The sequence below is a fragment of the Sebastes fasciatus genome, chromosome 4, assembly GCF_043250625.1.
Source record: "Sebastes fasciatus isolate fSebFas1 chromosome 4, fSebFas1.pri, whole genome shotgun sequence".
Taxonomy (NCBI): domain Eukaryota; kingdom Metazoa; phylum Chordata; class Actinopteri; order Perciformes; family Sebastidae; genus Sebastes; species Sebastes fasciatus.
In genome coordinates this window covers 24,972,675-24,989,883 of record NC_133798.1, presented here as the reverse complement: position 1 = coordinate 24,989,883, position 17,209 = coordinate 24,972,675, and the positions used below count along the sequence as shown (strand labels likewise).

General features: G+C 39.5%; 1 protein-coding gene across 12 annotated transcripts in view; it reads left to right on the top strand.

The window, feature by feature from the left end:
- Positions 1–17,209, top strand: part of mef2aa (myocyte enhancer factor 2aa) — a 106,996-nt gene that overhangs the window by 30,491 nt on the left and 59,296 nt on the right. For 8 of the 12 annotated variants that reach the window (XM_074633038.1, XM_074633036.1, XM_074633035.1 and 5 more), the window contains exon 1: positions 9,073–9,241. The exons of 1 other annotated variant lie outside the window; for it this stretch is intronic. The gene's annotated coding sequence lies outside the window, so the exon portion shown is untranslated. Of the gene's footprint in view, positions 1–3,657; positions 3,902–5,939; positions 5,987–9,072; positions 9,242–12,341; positions 12,659–17,209 lie in introns of those variants that run through there. 3 more of the 12 variants (XM_074633032.1, XM_074633029.1, XM_074633031.1) reach the window with 3 other exon arrangements.

Here is a 17,209-nt window from a genome sequence, read left to right as displayed (position 1 = left end):
TGAAGAGAAAAATGAGCAAGGCGTCCTGTTTTAGTGTTGCAACTTCATATCTTTCTCTGTGGGAATACATATATACACCCTGTAGTTTCAGAAAGGCACCAGCATTTCCTCTTATACTTTTGATAGTTGTTCTGAAGTGAGCTTCTCTCAGGATGGTGACAGCTTGCAGCGCTGGTGTGAGAGGAGGGGAAGACAAAGCACTCGGTACTCCGAGGCTGTGTGTGATTAATGACAGAGGTGTGTGTTGCAGTGGGCACCCTCGGAGCAGCTACAGATCAGTCTTCCTGTAAGACAAATCTGACACTCACCAAACCCACCGCCCCACCTGCTACCCCCTCGCCGCCATCAAACCCTCGGCTCCTCACAGCCAAGTGCACCCAGCACGACATCGCGCTCATAAATCATCCCAAACAAAGCATGTTTAATCTGTGACGCGCAGGCCTGACACGCAAATTTATTACCTGTTGTAGGAAAAACTGCATGTGCCCCACTGAGTCAAGCCTCTATTTACCTTTGAGAAACCAGTGAAATACTGGAAAGACAAAGTCTGCCACAAAGAAAGCTGATGATGGCAGTGTCTTTCAGGCTGAAGTCGGGAGACAAAGCCCCGCTTTGCTCAACCGTCCCGCTGCCTTTTCATGGCGGATGACATGCTTGCACGACTTCCTCGACTGCACTTGCCAAAAAGATTTAGGGATTTTTCTCAAGCACATTTGTAAAACATGAATACCAAATTATCTCTTGTGGATTAGAGTTGGATAGCTGCTCTATGCGCTGGTATGAGTCATAATGCTTAGTGAGAACTGGGCACCTACTACCTACAATTGTGTGATAGGGTAGGTTTTTAGAAATCAACCGTACAGTAACAGAGCATTGTGAGGGAATATGCATGTAATATTGGGCTTGTCTTCAAAGGCAGCAGCAATTCAGAAAACATGAGAGCAAAAACAAAAGTTAGTATGAGGAGATATTTTCTGTTTTTTGAAAAACAAATTGGACCTGTACTGTAATATTTATGAGACCTCGTTTGTGTGCCACCTATCAGTTAAAAAGGCCTAATGTTAAAAAGAAACAGCATTTGGAGCTGAGTGGAGAACACTGTCTTCTCTAAACGCTGCCTACAGGTAAACAATGACAGCATATTCAGATATCTTTAGCTTTCTTGCTATACAGTCTGACAAACTGAATTACAGTAGCATTAGCTTGATGTGGGATCGTAGCTAAAATGCCAAGAAGAACTGGCTGAAAGGCAGAAATTATAGAGCGGTCTCTCCCACACGTTCCCTTTGGCAGTCTCCCTTGATCCTGCTCGTCCTCAACATGTCTTTACACCGTAAATGGTGGGAATGAGAAGTGATGGCACCTGCTGACTGGCTTTGGCGATGTCAGAAACTCACACGTACACACACACGCACGCAACAAGGTTTTTGCTTATGATGCAATCATCAAGTCAGAAAATCTGTGAAATTAGCCAACAGTGAAATGCTTAAGTACATAATGATCTTTATGCCTCACAGAACATCAATGTTTTATCCCCTAAAAGCCAGAAAATGCATGAATGTTTTTCTTTTTTTTAAATACATGCAATCACAGACATTTACAGATGGCTCTTACTTTGAAAAAAAGGAAGAAATTAGAGAAAGTGTCTTGTTCCATTTAGCTCACAAAAAAAAGTGTTTGTAACCGCTAATATCTCCCAGCGACTTATGACATTGTGAATTATTTGAGTCATTTCAGGTGATTAATTAAATAATACTTGAAATTAGGGACAAAATGAATAATGGTAAGAGCAGTTTCATTCCTGACCTTGTTCAATTTTTAATGAGCTCCGTACGACGGAGACTACATGTTATAAATGGAGCTATAGGCTCATGTGAATATTGGAGATAATTAAAGAGCTTGTGTTATTATCCGGATCTCTGTACATCTGCAGGAGAAATAAAAGGGGATGCGTCAAGCAAACTACTCCACCTTGCAGTTGATAAGCATTCAGCGGTGTGATAAACAGAGACGAATACTTTAAGAAACCCAAGAGGCTGGTAATCTCAGGAGAGATCATCATAAGGACCTTTGTGTGCTGTCGTTCTCTGCCTCGGGAAGAGCTCCACAAAACCTACTGCAGAGTGTCAAAGTTGTACAGAAGTGAGACATAAACAAGATGAGAAACATCACAGAATGCTTGAGAAGTCGTGCCTGTCATTAAACCCGTATAGCAAATACACCGAAACTGCATTGTGTTGGTTTGCAAAAGAACATTTGACTGTGCAGTTGACCACAAAACTGGACACTTCTCTTCTACTGACCCACATTCACTGGAGATCTCATAGCTGCGTGCTATCTGCTCCACTTTCCTCAGCCAACTGATACCATTAGGGTTTTCATTTCAAGTGTCATTCCCTCGCATTAACAGTTGTGTGCTATTCTATGCTATTTGGAGCCGGCAGGCCTTGGTTACTTTTAATTACAGTGGGTAATGAGAGAAGAGATCCAAACTGTGAGACATGGAGTATTTTTAGATCTTGATCTTGATTATCTAACACATCGCTGCGGTCTCCTCAGATACCACTTTGTTGGAAGAGTTTTCAATATGATTATAATCACTGTGGATGGAGAGTTTTAGCACTTTGAAACCATCAATTAAAAATCATTCAACACATTTTAATGCAATGACTCGTCTAGATTTGTAATACGTTTGTGCTTAATTTATTTTAACAACTACTTGCAGATTTGTTTAATAAACCCAACTGGTGGTTATGTAAGGATCTCACGCTGCAGAGTGTGTAATGGGTAACTTTATATTTCAGAGTCGTTATCTCAAAAGTCACTGAAACCGCAGCGTGGCATTTGTTGGCAGTGTTTGTCCCATGACTGGATGTGTAGTGTGCCTCGAGTGGACGACCAGGGATTGGTGAGGGGTGTTGAGGGCTTTTCAGAGAGGCTGTTTTAATGAGCTTCAGATAATGAAATGTTATTTCAGAGCTCGGCGGTCAGATTGCTGTCTCAGAAAGTTGTGTGACTCAGTGATCTGTTTGTGCTTTTCTCATTTACAGAATAAACATCTATTTCTTTCCCCGCTATCGTATTGTAGATCAAACTTGACTTATATAGCCTAATAAAGCTCGCTGCATGAGACGTGCGTTTTAGTCCCGTTTTTAATTGGAGAGAAAGAGTGTCTGGGTCTATTTGTGGTCTGGTGCAATGTTGGAAATGCCAGCTGTCGCGCATCAAAGCCCTGCTGGAACAAACTGTTATTTGGCATGTCCCTGCAACTTGTTGAAATGTATCACTTACTATGTCATACGAAATACGTTTTCCCCCATAATTTAAAAAAGACAAAGTACCCCACATGAACATCTGATAAATAGTGTTTAAAACTTATGATAATGTGTTTCACTATAAAGACTTATTGTACTATAAACCAAGAATAATCAAACTTATAGGCATTTTGTCTTTAAAACTGTTCACTATGTTGTTGTGATCACTCCTCCCAGCCTTCTGTGGGAGGAAGGAAAAGTCTTCAACACCTTCTGGAGTTATGACTGACAGCTGTGGCTGGTCTAGAGAGCTCTGAGCCAAGCCCTGTCACATAACGCATGCCCGACATGTCTATGTCCATCTGGGGTCCTACCTTTCAAACCACTGCCCCCCTTGCTCTCTGCCTGCAGAGAGACCAAGGGACAAGAGGAGGAACAGCGTGTGAAGACGGGCCTCTCAGGGCTCTGAGCGAAGCATCCAAAGCCAGCTGGTCTGGCTTTGAGGTAAATCAATGGGCAGAGTGAAACAAAGGCAGCAGAAAGAAGAAGAGGAAGTGTTGTAGACAGAAAGAAAGGAAGCGATAAAGAAACTTGTAGGGGGGATTGGAACAGCAGGTTCTGTGAAGGTGTGCAGCAACGACAAACAGGTGAGACGCAGGTGTCAGGAGGAGGTCTTGACTCCTTGCATGTGGTGGAAATGTGATGCCAATTAACACTAAAGTCATTTCAAGATTGTTTTTGTTATTGTGAATGCACGATTGCATCTTTTGTGTGATTTTGTGAATTTGAGAAATGATCTCATATATAGTGTAGCATCATGTTGAGGTGAAACTTAATGAGCTGATGTAAATCACTACCTTGGTGTACTTTGTGTTTTTGCTAACATCACTTTTTTTTGTTGCTGGCAGTTTGGGAGGATGGGAGGCAGGGGTGTATGTCGACACAAAAGTGCTGCTAAAGGAGATGCTGAGAGCAATTTGGATGCACACTGTTGTCAGTTGGCATCAGCCTGAACTCACTAAGAACCGCTGCACAGCAGAAACTTTACTGATTGAAAACACTCCAAGAAAACAGCTGGGGACGGCCTCGGTTTAATTCTGTTTTGTAGAGACTATCGTTACTCACAATGCAGAGGGAAGAGCAGAATCAAAGTGCATGTGTGAGATGATAAAAAGTGAACAGGTTGTTTGGTCAGTTTTTATTTAAAATAATATTTGTGCGATACCACTTTTAAATAATGCGATATTGCTTATAGGCTTTCACTTTTGGAACAAATACTTAAAGAAGGAGCTCAACAATTTACAAATGTTGCTTAATTATTAGAATACTACACTCACATGATGTTGCAGCAGTGTTAATGACAGCCTATGTCTTGAGAGGTGAGTGAGTGCAGAGTTTTTAGAAAGCCAATTCTACCAGTAAGTATCATACAGAGATACTTTTTGGACATTTAGATATATGTAACTAAGGGACATTGGTTTGAAGAGAAGTTGTGGTGTCCTGTTACTCCTGTAGCAACATCTCTATAGGTTGTTGCATTTTGAAATCTGTGATTTTGTGGTACATTTTGTACAATATAAGCACTTTTGGGTGCCAAATGTTTTATTTTTTTGCCATGGAGTGGAAAGTGAACCACCCACATAATAAAGGAAATTAATTTGTCATAATTGTATCACAGTATAATTACCATATGGATGACAGATATGATTAAAAAGATGTGCCTCCATATTCTCAATGAAAACTTCCTAAAACTCTCATTTGGTAGTGGTGAGTATGCCATAATTAAAAAAACAACAACATAGGGCAACAAATATCCTTCATAGCTACCCAACAAACAAATAAAAGGTAGTGCATTGCCCTACAATGTAGCCGCTGTCTTTTGGCACAATATAAAAGACTGTTGTGGGTGTGAGAAGTAGAATAGAGTATTATAAAGCATTACTGTGGCCACCATGAGAACAATAACAGTGCTCTTCTGGTTTAGTATTTAGTTTACACTTTATTTTCTTCCACTTTGAATGGTCATGCATGTGTGATGCACACATTCATTTACATGTAATGTGCCGTTATCTTCAACTTGCAGAGATTTTATTAATGGACAAAGTGACTCTTATATCTCTACTGGCCTGTTAAAAACCTGGCAGGTTTTTTTATTCTTTTGGAGCCTGAGTTTGCACAGTAAAGCAAAAGTAGACCATGGCACGAGTATGTGGCCATAAAGCACGCCCTCATTTAACCTGAACAGGTGCATGGACAAGAGCCAAGAGCAGGACCATGCAGACTAAATATAATAAACTTTGAAACTGCAGTTTGCTGTGAATTTAACTTATATTTAGGCGTGGTTAGTAATGCAGGAAGTGTGTTGTATGGGCATTAAAAGCCATTAAGGACAGTTGTGACTCGTTGGCCCAGAGCCCCGAGGAAACAGGAGAGGGATGAGGAAGACTTTTCCTTTGGGACTGGGACTAACTGGTGAAAAAGGTAGCACAATACACTAGGGACCTGGCTATACTAGACTAATACAAATGAGCTACATACAGCAGGAGCCATGCTTTGTGAAAACCCCTTCCCTTCATTAGTGAGCATGCAGTGTAATAAAACAGGATGCCATTAGAGGAGGATGTCAAAATAATCACGCACTGTTTGACTATTCAGCCAACATCAAATCACTGATTCTGTTTGCAGAGACACCAGATTGCTTTGACTGCGGTTTCTTAAACAAAGAAAGACATGTGAGTATATTCAAACTTAAAGTGAGTTAGTCCGGTGTCTCTTTGTAGTTTAAAATGTGAAATGACACAGTAATCAGTAATGTGTCTATGAAGTCCTATGACTTTAAATGATGAAGTCATATGATATAGAAGCAGCCTTTCAAAATGAACTTGACATGCCTTTACTATGAGATAATGAGTAGCCTAATGTGTGAAACTTTGGTGCTACTTGTATAACTCCTCTGAGTCCTGTGTGATATCAGGTAAACTTGGGATTCAAGTTATTGTGATAGCAAAGGATTCAGATCCTTTACTTAAAGGTGCTAAATTCAAAATAGGGCATATACTGTGCGTTCCAATACCCATACTACCCTACTATATAGTTTGCCAGAAAAAGATTTAGTCTGTGCATCAGATATATGAGCAAGAGGGTCAAAGTTCAATGCACAACATTATGAAAAAGTAGTATGTCCCAATTGTTTGCATACTGCATGCAACAGTATGTACTTTGTAAGGACAGCTGCAGTATGCACTAAAAGTAAAAAGAAAAAGTATGCGTTTTGATACGTAGCCCTAGTGCCTCTACACGGCTATCAATGTGGCGACGGCTTAGCCGGTTGCTCACAGCTAACGGTGCTAACAGCGCTAACTGTGTAAACAACGGCAACAGTGCTGACTATATCTTTACATAGCAAAAAGTTGTTTTGCTGTTATATTAATGCTCTGGATATCGTAAAGAGAACCTTCAAGTAAAAGTAGCAGCAATGTAAAGATACGTTATTATAAGTAAAAGTCCTGCATTTAAAATTGTACTTGTGTGAACATAAGAATCATCACTTAAATTATCAAGAAAAATTTATTCATTATGGAGTCAAAATGACCCATTTTCTATTTTTTATATTATTGGATCATTATTACAGAAGCATTAGTAGATGTATAAAAAATCTATAAAATCTAAGATTAAGATTTTACAGTTAATCTGCAGTAACTATATATATATATATAGTTACTGCAGATTAACTGTATCTATATATCTATATCTATATCTATATGAATATAGATATAGATATGAATATAGATATAGATACAGTTAATCTGCATATATAGATAGTTAATCTGCAGTAACTATAGGCATCAGACAAATGTACAATATAAAATGCAGTGGAGTAGAAGTATAAAGTAGCAGAAAATGGAAGATACTTGAGTAAACTATGTACTTGAGTACATGTACCTTGTGACATTCCTGCACTCACGCCCTACTGTATGTGAAACAGGTGGCCTATATTAACTTGTCTTATCTTTAAACTGCTAAACTTCTTTATAAGATGTGCCCATGTGCATGCAGTTATTCTATCTAAACCTGGCCACACGTTCGAGCCCATTCATATTAAACACATAATTGAAACAGTAGAAGATAATTGTGCTCAATTTTCTATCGCACCTGCTTCCAAAACGCCAGTAAAAAAAAAACAGCCCAGCAGGGCTGGCCAGGGCACCACACCTCCTCTGATCCTGCACGTACACGTGACATGATCATATGTGAGTCCACCAGGTCCCGCCTCCTCCTCTCCTCTGATTGGCTGCTCAACAGACGCTGCGCACTCTCATTGGCTGCGACGAGGTGCCCTTTAAAAGCAAATTCCATTGCTGTTGTCTTAGAGATATATGACGTCAAATGTGTCTAATGTGATGAGGCCGAGTTATTTGGGAAAGTAGTTGTCCAAAATTATAAAGAAGAAAACAGATTATTGTCTTTTTTATTCAGATAGTTTGTTGCAGCAGTATTAATGACAGCCTATGTTTTGAGAGGTGAGTGAGTGCTGAGTTTTTAGAAAGCCAAGTCTACCAGTAAGTATCATACAGAGATACTTTTTGGACATTTAGATGTATGTAACTAAGGGACATTGGTTTGAAGAGAAGTTGTGGTGTCCTGTTACTCCTGTAACAACATCTCTATAGGTTGTTGCATTTTGAAATCGGTGCTTTTGTGGTACATTTTGTACAATATAAGCACTTTTGGGTGCCAAATGTTTTATTTTTTTGCCATGGAGTGGAAAGTGAACCACCCACATAATAAAGGAAATTAATTTGTCATAATTGTATCACAGTATAATTACCATATGGATGACAGATATGATTAAAAAACGATATGCCTCCATATTCTCAATGAAAACTTGCTAAAACTCTCATGTGGTAGTGGTGAGTGCGCCATAATTAAAAAAAACAACAACATAGGGCATAGGTTTGTTCTTTTTAATCAGTTTTTAGGGTGTAACTGATTCATGTCTCAGGGCTGTTTAGTACAAAGTTGTTGTTAAAGTGAATATAGTCAAACTAACTAAAGCACTGCAGCATTTTCACTTTATATCTTAAGACTTATACTACTTATCCTAATGTTTTGACAGTGGTTTGTGTATGAGTGTGATGCATGTGTGTGTGTGTGTGAGAGAGAGATAGAGTCTGATAGAGAGAGTAGTTGTCCAGAATTATAAAAAAGAAAACAGATTATTGTCTTTTTTATTCAGATAGTTTGTTCTTTTTTTAATCAGTTTTAGGGTGTAACATCCTCAGGGATGTTTAGTACAAAGTTGTTGTTAAAATGATTATAATAAGAGTCAAACTAACTAAAGCACTGCAGCATTTTCACTTTATTTCTTAAGACTTATACCACCTATTCTAATGTTTTGACAGTGGTTTGTGTATTTGTGTGTGTGTGATGTGTGTGTGTGTGTGTGTGTGTGTGTGTGTGTGTGATAGAGAGAGAGAGTAGTTGTCCATAATTATTATCCAGTCTTTTTTATTCAGATAGTTTGTTTTAATTTGTTCTTTTTAAATCAGTTTTAGGGTGTAACATCCTCAGATCTGTTAAGTACACATTTGTTGTAAAAATGCTTATAATAAGAGTCAAACTAACTATAGCACTGCAGCATTTTCACTTTATTTTTCGTTTTCTTAAGACTTATACTACTTATTCTAATGTTTTGACAGCGGTTTGTGTATGTGTATGTGTGTGTGTGTATGTGTGTGTGTGTGTGAGAGAGAGAGTGTGTGATAGAGAGAGAGAGAGAGAGAGAGAGAAAGAGGGAGGGAGTCAGTATCGTCACATAAAGGGGAGGAGTATCTCACTGACAAGAGGGAGACTGGCTTTTTCTGAGTTTGTCAGCTCCCCCTAAAATAGCAGTCAGCGTGTAAATGTGAACTGAAATTACGTTTATCCACTTGGAGCCACCGATATAGAGTGTCTATACACGGCGACTGACTGACTTGGGAGTAAAGGTGAGTAACGGAAATAGAAACAATGTTGCCACCGGAGAGCTCCAGAGAGAGGAGAGGAGAGGAGCGCAAGAGGGAGACGTAGAGAGAGGATATGTGGAGACGGTAGACGTTATCTCTCTGTCTATTTATCTGTCTTTTTCTCCGGGAATATGAGGCATATGAGGCTATATAGGCTATACCGTGTCATGTTGAATTATCAGTGAGGTTTTGATGTCGTAAAATACGTCCAAGTGTGTGTTTAAAGGGCGCAGCCAGACGCGCGCTGTTGATATCAGTGGATTGCGAGAAACTTTTATCATCGTCAACAGTAAAAAACCTTCCTACTGTAGCTCTCCTCCACCAAGATGCTCCATTTATGAGTCTTTTAAAAAACTCCCTCACAGTTAATCCTGGGGATACAAAGTGTGTGCAATGTCAAACTGTACTTTGTAAAAAACAGGCGCATAAATAGTAATCAGTGTGTTTATAATAACACCGTTGAGCCATCACAACAACAACAGCAGCTCACAGGAATAGAAGTTGAGGTCTGATGTTGAGTTTACAGCATTTGTTTCCACATTATTACAACTTCTAAAAAAAACAAAAAACATGCTACTTTAACTTAAAATACAGTACATTATTTTTTTTTTTAGAGTTTTTGGTGTTAAAGCTTGCCAGTTTTTATAATTGCGTGACGTTAGTGGTACTGGTATCTAGATGGTGCTGGTCAGCCCGTGCACGGTGACATCACTACACTTGCTTATTGCCATACTTGCTGTCTGTGTATTTACTCAATTTAACAAGAGGAGACTAGTTTCCAAGTATGACATCAAAGCCTAGCTAATTTTAATTTGGCACTTTTAACATGACATACAGTGAATCAGGCCATTACACCTGATAGTATGTTTTTCCTGATTGTAAAGTAAACCACTCAGTCATTACTTTATTTAAGAGATGACAGGGTTAAAGTTGGAATAAGCTCAGCTGAAGTGTAACCCAAAACAGGTGAATCAATATGAAATGTTTCGGAGGTAATTGTCTTTTTTTAAGTTCCCACTTTTTTAATTATTTAAGATGACACGCCATGGGACGGTGCAGCAGTACATTTCAGATGAGCTGTATTGTATGGTCAGTTTGGTAACAGAGCTGGTGAGAGAGGATCTTTGCTTTCTGGTGGTTCTTTGAATCTGTGGTACTCCGGTGACCTTAACCCCTCGCCAGTGTGGGCATTGGCCAACAGTAACCTGACCTTCTCAAATGTTTTCTAGTGTATGACTACACCATGCATGCACGTCTCATTAATATTGTACAGAAGGAGAAGATTTTAATTGTACTCTCTTTTTTACAAGTTGATATTAGTATGAATTCAGTCTTTTGAAAGTGGCTGGTTGACTGACGTGTTGCAACTTGTAAAGTGTGTCTTGCGTTACTGTATGGATAAAATCTAGTAGGAATGCACCGATCTGACTTTCTCTGTAGTGATACCGATAGCGATACCTGGGCTTTGGGTATCGGCCGATACCGAGTACCGATCCGATAGAAGCGTTTAATTCATTAATAAGCTGTATGCCTCCTCACTGTGTGGAAGAGACTGGGATCATTCTATTATGTGTAAAGCAACATCAGGATTGATTTAAACATTGCTTTCCTAACTTTGTAAAAAGTGTAACAAATAAATCCATAGATATAAATGTACTGAATTATTATGTTTTATTAAAATAATAAATCGTACACCAGCAACTTGGTCAAAATCTTTAAAAAAATTAACGGGAATTATTTACATTAATTACAAGTGTAAACCTTTTTTATACAGAAACAAATTGGTAAACAAGAGTTGAAATTCCAGTATATAATGTATAAAGTATAAAACATAGAATTGAATTGAATAGATCGGCCCCATTGTCACCGATACCCGATCCAGCTATTTAAATCAGTATCGGCCCGATATCCGATCCGGTATCGGTATCCGATATGTGCACCATACATCGGTAAAGTCAAACTGTATCAGCATCCACAGATGTATTCGGTGTATTGTTAACTTGCATATATTTAAAAATGAATACTTTTCCTTAGGGCTGCTCCCTCTTAGTCAATTAGTCCCCGTAATCTGTCGTTTTGTTTTCCGATTTCTTTAGTCGATTAGTCGTTTTTTTTTATTGCCGTATGACTTATTTCCAAGAATTTTCTGAGCACGTCTCCGGTAAACACTAAATTTAAAGTGGTGCTTTTGTGTGATTTCTCAGTTTTACAGATCTGTCTATTAAATTAACTATTAGTCGACAACATCGTATGAGTGTTAGCCGACTAATACTTTCTTTGGTTGAGAACAGCCCCACTTTTCCCTAACCCCAGTAGTAAATATTTGAAAGTATATCCCTCAGTTACCAGGGCGAACCAATGACACATTTTATTGTTAAAGTAATTCTTCAGGGACTTGAGTTGTTGCAGCAGTATTACGGCATGCTTGTATTTTTCACTGTCCATTTAATGTTACCGCTGTTCTAGCGGCGTGTACATTACCATACCAGCTGGTTGCAAGTGATTTCTAAAGCAAAGCAGTAAAGCACCCTTCAATCTGCAGTCATTAGCTTCTGCGCTGCCCCGGGCCTCGCCAGTAATGGGCCTTGTTGCTCATGATCCCCATCACGTGAGCTCTTATGTTCAATGTGTGGATGAGGGACTCTTTCAACGCTGCTGAAATGAATATCATTTTAACAATTTATGTTGTGAGTCAGTCAAAGGAGTGAATTTGATGTCAGTGACAGATAGAGAGAGAGAAATGTGTCTCTCATGCATGCGGTGAACTGTCGCTCTAACCTCAGACACCCCAGATGTTCTACCTTTGCCATTACGCGAACACACACATAGAGGTTTTGATAATACATCTATTAGATTCCACCCTGCATCATTTAATCAACGATATGGTGAAATAGATGGATAGTGTTCCACGGTGACTACCACTGTTTATTAAATGTTTTAGCCTTGTTACATGTTCTGTTTGTGTGCCCCTGCATGTCTCCGTAAATGTGAGTAAGTGCGTGTTCGCGTCTCAGCACAAGTTCTCGGTGGAAAGGGAGAAATGAGAGGTGGTGATGGTGTGAGGAACGGGCAGCTGCAGCATCTTTTACTGCACTCCTCATCCCACTTCAATCTCAGTGTCTCAGCTTCTCCTTCCAGGAGAAATGTGGAGTGTGTGGGCGAGTCGGATCTGCAATTAACGCCGGTTGTCAGAAAGAGAATGCTGGCATTTACACGATGCCTCTGAATCACTGAGTGAAAGTCTTTCTCCTCCACTCTTCTCCTCCTCCCAGGACATTTTTCCAAGGAGGACAAAAACACCAGAAAGCTGAAAGCCAAGGATGTATTGAGTGAAAAATAAGAGATAGAGGCTGAACATTCTTGGTCCAATAAAGAGGATAGTGTTTCTCTGATTGTTTGGTAAGCTAAGATGTCCTTTTATACTGCAAATTTAGCTATAACATTACAGCGATTATGGATATTATCGTTGCTTTAGGATTGTTTTCTGAAATTTCTTTTGACATGATTGTGAATGTATTTTTTCCCCCAATTTTTTGGGGTTTATTTAAATAATATGTTTTGCAACATTAATGTGGCATCTGTACAGGGCTGGTTGTGAGATTTCTGGTGAAGAGTGCGGAGATTAAATACAGTTTCTTGGCAGATGAAACTGGCTATTTTAAGGTATTGAAACATCAGAAAGGTCGCACAAGTTCAAATGAGGTGATTGGAGACACTTTTTTTCTCTCAAATTGATAATTGTCTTTAATGTTTTCTTTGTGCAGTTAATTTAAAACGGGTGTTTTCTAAGATTTTTTTTAAAGATCGCTCAGCGTCTTAGCAACATGATTCATTGTTTATTGGAGCTCTATCATCAATATGGAGATTCCAGCGTTTTCCTGTGAGACCTGGAGGTTGGATGCAGAATCTAGAGCCTGGCAGATAATGTTTTAGACCGCAGTTAACTGTAGACCGTCCCCCTGTAGACTAAAGAGAAAGGACTTTTCTAAACAAATAGCTGGACGTTGGTGTACGGAAAACTAGCAATAAGACCTAAACAGACAACTTTAGATAATTGGATTTTGAAGTCAAGGGACACATTTTTTTAAAAATGTGTTTTTCTTTCTGGGTTTGGTTAATGCTATGTAGGTCACTGTGGGGTTTTGGTTAGTAGTACCTCACAGCATGGAGGTCCTGGGTTCAGTTCCTGGCCCTCTCTGTATGTGTGGCGTTTGCATGCGCTGCCTGTATTAGCCACAATGTGCTGTGATCATGAGCCATTGGTCGAGGTGTGAACTAGTGTCAGACAACATCAACTTGCTAAATACAGTTTGCCGTTTTTACATGGAGTGGTTGATTCAAGGTTAAAGGAATTTTCATTTAAACATTAAAATACAGTGCATATAGGGGTGTAAAAATATAACAATCCACTTGAGTATCGCAATATTATGTTTTGTGATACTGTATAGATTCTCAAAAACACTGTATTGATTTTTAATTAATAGTTTACATGCAAAGATTTGTAGCAGACAGTGGTTGCACAAAAAGTAGTGCTGATGGATGTTACGGGAACTTTAATTAATGCAAATGCACATCCCACTGTTCTGATTGCATGCAAAAGTAATCTTTAACTCAGATTTTATGCATATGGTGGTGTGTTCTTTATCTGACAGTTTTCCTAAAATGTGATTTAAAAATCGCAATATATCGCCTTGCTTACAGTATCACAATATATTGAATTGTAACCCCTGTATCATGATACTTATCATATCGCCAGATTCTTGCCAATACACTGCCCTAGTGCATACACTTTAATACAGGTTTAAAATATCATTGAGTCAATTGATATAACTCATACTAAGGTTATTACTTACTAAATAAGTGTTTGTTTTTTACTTTCCAAATATCTCTAATTGATAAATGCCATAGTACAATATATAACTAAATATCACCGCCTGTTTGTAACTCTGTTGATAATCTCCAGTATAGTTTAGGCCCTCTAATAGCCTGAGGTAAGCTCAGAGGGTGAATGTATTACTCGCTGAGGCACTGTTTGTATAGCAAGACAGCTAGCAGTGACCTTTCAACTGTCCTGCCCTTGACTGGGACCTCTGGTGGTAAGCCACCCCGTTTGGCTCACTCAGCACATGTGCTGCTGAGCAGGACAGAGCAGCTTAAGGCCGCGCCGTCTTTTCCTGTCCCTCCCCTGCTCTTCCAAACGAGGCCTGACCGGAGGTGTCTTCACCTCTTCAACCTGGACCACACAGGAGGAGCAGCAGGGAGATCCTCAAGCAGAGCGGCGCTCTAAATCTGCTGTTGATCTGCTTTGGCAACTGTGATCCTCGTCTGTCTTTCATTCTACGTTCATACTGGTCACTGGCTTTGACTCGTGATGGGGTTATAATGGATCCAGTCTAACGTTTTACATTGGTTGCACTGGTGCACCTGACTTTTTCATTTTTAGTTCATTTTATTAATGAATTGATTTCATTATTAACAACAAGCAACCAGGAGGCTTTATAACAAATATAATAGATATAGAAATCTACATTTTTGGAGAAACTCACATAATTGAAATTCTAAATAATTTACACTTAAATGTTTCCAATTCATAGATCGCAGCCTGAATGTCCCAGAGGAAGTTGTGTCTATTCAGAAGGTTAATGTTTCGGCATAGAGCTGATTAGATCTGACCCCAGAAACTAAATGTAATTCCAAGAAGTAACCAGTATGATGTTCAGTTTCTCAGTTTATAACACGTCAAATTTCATGAAAATCGGTTCAGAAATAAGCAAGTTACAGTCCATTTTGTAGAGAAGTCTGCATATATTAATATACATTGTATGTGTTTGCTCGTTGATCTTGACTAAGGCTGCACGATTTTGAAAAAAATATCTAAACTCTATCTATACCAAACAAATTAGCACCACAATATTTTATTTAAAATCGTATTTTGACACAAACTTTGCCTTTAACAAATATTGTTATTTTAACAAATACTGCGATTTGAAAATTGCAGTAGGACATGTCGCAATTTCGATAAAATTTTGATTAATTGTGCAGCCCCTAATCTTGACCTTTCCAATATCGTGGACGGGCAGACACACGTGAAATCGCAAACGTGGTATCTTCGCTTCTATAGCTATGGGTGTAATGGACACCGCAGCATTTTTCTTGATGATAAAACAATCCATATTTCTCTCTCACTCTGGAGCCCTGGTTATATAGCCACTGTAGCCACAGTGGTGTCCTAAAATAACATCATATACTTTCTTGTATTGTCTAATTATTGTGTTTTAACCTCTATTTGTGAAGCACCCTACAGCATTCCTTCTGAGTTCCATCAGTTGCTGGCTATAGGTTTTAACAGGCCACATTCTCTAATGAGCAGAGACACATGCACACTGTGTGGTTTGGGAGGTAGACTGTGGAAGCATGCGGTGGAGCAAAGGTGATGACTTTGAGAAGTCAAGTCATTTAGCACCTTTCTAAGATGCCTCATCCTCCGTCTTTAGCTTTCTGGAGTGCAAAAAAACCACAGCATCGCACTGCATCATCTCAGAAGTGAGTGTGCCACGGTCACAGGGCATAACACCCTAACGTGTGCGTCCTGTGGTTTGGTTAGTCATTGTTTTTCAGCTTGTTTTCTTATTGTTGTTTACATGAAACAGACTGCATGGAGACGTATTAATAGCGTATGACTCTGTTGTTCCTCGATATTACAGTAAGTTGAATCGTGTATGGAGCAAAACTGATAGTTGAAAAGGAAGTTAAGAAAGACATCTCTTTGCTGAGTTGCATTTTAACTGCATTTTAATGAGACTCTGGAAAAAAAACATAAATCAAAGGAATATATTATAATCTAATTTACTAGATCAAAAGATCTCCCATGATTGCTAATATACCCCACTGTATTGAATTCCTGATGTTCTACTGTAGATCTTAAAAAGCATCTCTCACTGGAGATTTCACTTCTCTGGCTTTGTATAGAGTCGATTAAGTAGAAGCATCAGGAACAAACAATTGAATTATGTGCAAAGTAAACTTTCCTCAAAGTCTGGAAAGCTCTGTGTGATGCAGCTGTTTACGTTGTTGTTATTGAGTGCTAAAATAGCCGATTTGAAACATTTAATCTAGCTTCCTACAGTATTATGTTACCCCAGATAACAAGAGTCCATGGAAAAGTGTTTATGAATGGCTGGCGTAGTAAATACAGCTGTGAGACCCGGGTGTCGCGTCTCCTACCGCGAGCACAATGACTAAAAGTCCAGTAGCTGCTGGAAGGAAGAGTCGGATCTCCCGCAGCTTGACCGGCCCTGTGGCCTCCCGAGCCGCAGGAAGGAGGTCTGGCCTGCGATATTGTTGTTTTTCTGTTTGTCTGAGAGGCCTGAACCAGGGCAGCTGGGGGGATGTGATTCCTCCCATTATTCTGCAGCACACATATGAACAGGGAAGGGAAGTGACCCCAGCCCCCTCCGCTCTCTGGAAGCTGCTCCGGCCCACCGCGGGGCTCTGACTTGTAGTTCAAAGTTGTCTTCCTCTCTGCTGTTAGGGCTTAGCTCTAGCAGCATGAACACTGCAATGCCTCATGCGTGTTCTTTTGTAGCTAGAGCACCAATTTCCAAACTGTTACACATTAGACCGAGGTACAGTTTGTTGTGTTTATGTTGTGTGTGCCGGTCTTTTTGACCTTGCCCACCGTAGGGGAAGTGTAACCCTTGCCAAGTATCACTTTTACAAGCCATGATATAATCTCTAGGCTTCTACAGTTCAGATTGCATCCTAAAGGGTAAACATAACTCCTCTTTACTCTTTAAGTGGACACAATTTCATAATCTCTGGCAAGCCACATTTTTCGTTTTTTAAGTTTTTAATTCAGTCAAAACCAGTGGTCAACTCCGGGGTCCGAAAAGTGAAGCAAATGCAGAAGTGCCTTAAACTTGCATTCTCTCTAATGTCCAGCAGGGGGCG